Genomic DNA, 3,693 nt, shown 5'->3' with positions numbered 1-3,693 from the left:
GAGCGCTAAGTGAGAAGATAAAAAATACGCATTACACACAGCCTTCATGATGAGAAAGAGTAGGTGAAAAGAATTATCTTCTGCGCGGTCCGACTGCACGCGCTCGGCATCGTTGTCGCATTGCGCACGACGGTGAGCGCAGGCAAGCAGGAGAAAGTACAGTCCAACCCACAGCTCACATCGCAGCGCTGCGCTACTCTGTACTGCCAAGAGCCTACAACTCGCAGCTCAGACAGCTTAGATGTGTAGCACACTACTAGAAATGAGCGAAGCTCACGCAGAAGAAGTGTGAGCTCTGCGACGTCTCGCGCAGCTGGTGCGGCAACTTACACATACGCACTCTCACGCAAAGTTTTACGGCTGAGCGATGTGTGTTTGTTGCCGGTCCACATTCGTAGCAAAACAGAGCGGCGCACATTCTTTTGAAGATGTGTACGCAGAGCTGTTTATCAGTGTATCTATGCCATCTCTGGGCACAAGAAAGTGTGGAGTGCAGAACACTGCCTGTATGGCACAAAGCTGCTTGGTATAAAGGTTGATTCTCTTAGCATCAACAATGTTTTCTGTAGCCTTTTCAGCAGCCATCCCATGGCACATCTTCAAGCGTGCTTCCATATCATCAGTACACCAGACTTTATGTACTGCTATAGACACATATACAACCAACAGTAAGGACTGTTCATTTTATAAAGAGGACACCTTATTTGTGTGATATCTTTTTTATTTTTCAATAAAATCATTATCGGTTTTTTGCATAAATTTCCATAGCTATTCTACAGTGTATGAAAAATATAACATTATACAAATTGTCCTTAGTTATACAACTGAAGCGGTTTTCGTTAAAACTCAATAAAACCCCACTTCTCAAAATTCTACACAACTTTCCACATACATAACTTTAAAATTTTCATGAACTTTTCAATGTGTTGGGATCTAATACTATTCTTCTAAAGGTAGAGTGTAATAGTTGGTCAATAATAATGCACCAAGCATTATACAGCTTGATATAGTGAGTTGCCTTGTTATCAATGAAATTGATAAAAAATACTTATTTAAGTCCAGTGATGCAATAACACTACGGAATCAGTTCAAAATTTGTCAAGTATAGAAGAAAATCGCATTCTAAATGATACCGAAGAAAAATATGCTTTAAAGTACATTCTTCATCATAAATTTAATACTTAATGATGGCCATAATGAAAAATTGCATACTTTTTGCTCCATATATGCAAGTTTTTGATTCTAGAGAAGCTTATTATTATTATTTTTTCAGCTAGGTCTGACCCTATGTGATTATATACCTTATTTGAAAATAACTACATGTTAATTTTTATTTTCGACATCATTGTTACGTTGTATTTGCAATAGAGTACATCGTTATTTAGAAGAACCTTCATAGAACGAAGCGGTTTTATCTCCGGTAACTGCCATGAAGCACAGTAACCAAGCCAACAATGCTATCAAGAAGCGGTTTTCTGCATTTGAATTTGCATTATTAGTACTTTCGACTAGATCCATTGAAAACATTCAAAATTTAATATTTTTATACATTTTTGTTTAACAAATAAATTTTATTCTGAAAATCGAGTCCAACTTGTAACTTTAATATCTCAACAACCATTATTCCGATTAGGTTTATATTTTGCCAGAATATGTATCACTCAAACTGCTGCAGCATGGCAAACACTTTTATGCAATTAAAAACGATACACCGATGTTTTACAGAAATTTTGTGTTTATCTTTAGTTTTTGGGAATTGAAAAATTAATCTCTCGAAACACTTTGCCACATTTCTATGAATTTCAATAATTTTAAACCAATTTATTTATGGTTATTATCTGCTAATATAATGCACTCAACAACGAACCAAGGCTGCTCAAATTTGAACTACGCGTTTTCTTTTTATAGCCTTGCAAAGTTGTCCTCTTTATAAAATGAACAGTCCTTAGACATTCATGCAAATATAGAAAGTTCATCAAACATACTTCAATAAAATAATATAGGAAATCCTTTAGGTTCATGTTGTAAAATTCATTGTCTCCAGTTAGACATGCTTATCATAGTTCTTAGTAAAAAACAATATGAGTAACTTTTATGTTACAATCATCCCTTACATGCTTTTAAAATAATCTTGTATCCCAATCCCTACGAAACCGATATTATCGTATATCATTACGAAGCTTCCAAGTGGTGTCCTCCATGGGATACCGCCACCGATATCCACCCTTCAAGAGACCACACAGAGCCAATAAACAAATTTTTATACTACCTATCTGTGAACTAGAAACTTACTGATAAAAAGAAAGATAACAAACACACAAAAAAACTCGAAACTGGAAAGTAATACTGAAAGATACAATAACTTATTTACACGAACCTCTCGTATTGTAAACCGAAGTGTAGTGTATATTACTGTAATAAACATACATATGCATAAAAAAACAAACCGTAGGAGCTATAAGCATACAAACAAGCCGTTTAAAATGGCGTACATACAGGCAAATCTAAAAAAAAAAAAACTCATTGTTTTGCAGTTGAATCAAAATCTATTGAGAATTGTATATTTTTTCGGTCGCGTAAAAACAATAGGTAGCGGATTAGCTTTAAAGATACATGTTCAATGACCGTTTAGAGAGACAAAAAGCAAATAACAGGATACTGCGCTGCCCATTATTTTGCGCTTTCCGATGGAAGGGTTTAACTAGCAAAATGTTTGGTTTCCGGGACAAAGCGTACCTAGTTGAATAAAATTGATTCTTCGTTAAGTGCTGAACTCAAAATGCGATGAACTTTTGTAAATAAAGTCAGGACACTCAAACAATTTTTACATTAAATTTCATCTTTCGAGTGATATATACATACCAATACCCCTACTACAGGCGTAGCTGTTTAAGGGAAGATAATTCAAATACAGCAAAGATCAATTGAATATGTGTCTGTTGTTTTCCCATGATCTTTAGAAATGGAAAGAAATTCCTATGATAGGTTAATCGCAAAAGGTACTTGTTGGGTTATGTCACCAACTCCGTTTATTTTAGTTTAAGTTTTTTTACTGTGGAAGTTTAATTCAACTTATAAATTTAGTTTTTTTTATCTGGAAGTGGAATAGGATTAGCACAGCCTTCCAATAGGATAAACGTAGATCTAGGGACACAATATCATTAGCTACAATTCACTTCTACTCTACTCGTACTTATACTAGTTATAGTTCAACGAATGAAATTGAATATCGCGAAGGATTAGGAAACTGTAAATAGCTGTAAATATAACTTTAGTTACTATAATAAGGCCGTTACAAATATTTATATCACTTTTTGTCCCACCACTCTTTGGCTGGTCGAGGGGGGGGATAAAAATAATAAAGCATTTAATCTGAAAAATATTAAAATCTCATTGGATTTGTTAAAGAATTTTTGGCAAGACCTGATATTTTGATAAATATTTTTTTATCTGCCCCCTCAAAATGCAAAATCCAGCCAAAAATTTTTGAAGGGGGGGGGGGAGACAAAAAGTCAAAATTAAATTTGTATCAGCCTAATTAAGAGATACTTCAATTATTTCACCGTAGAATAGTTATAGTTAGCACAACAGGAATTCACTTTCGGTTTTGTTGTTCTATCCATTTTTTAGCTAGTCATCTACGGTGACGTTTTGTTGAGTCTCACGTCGGAGTTGACAAAAGAACCAACGGAT

This window comes from Aedes albopictus, chromosome 3 (genome assembly GCF_035046485.1).
Source record: "Aedes albopictus strain Foshan chromosome 3, AalbF5, whole genome shotgun sequence".
Taxonomy (NCBI): domain Eukaryota; kingdom Metazoa; phylum Arthropoda; class Insecta; order Diptera; family Culicidae; genus Aedes; species Aedes albopictus.
Note: the sequence above shows the minus strand (reverse complement) of the source record.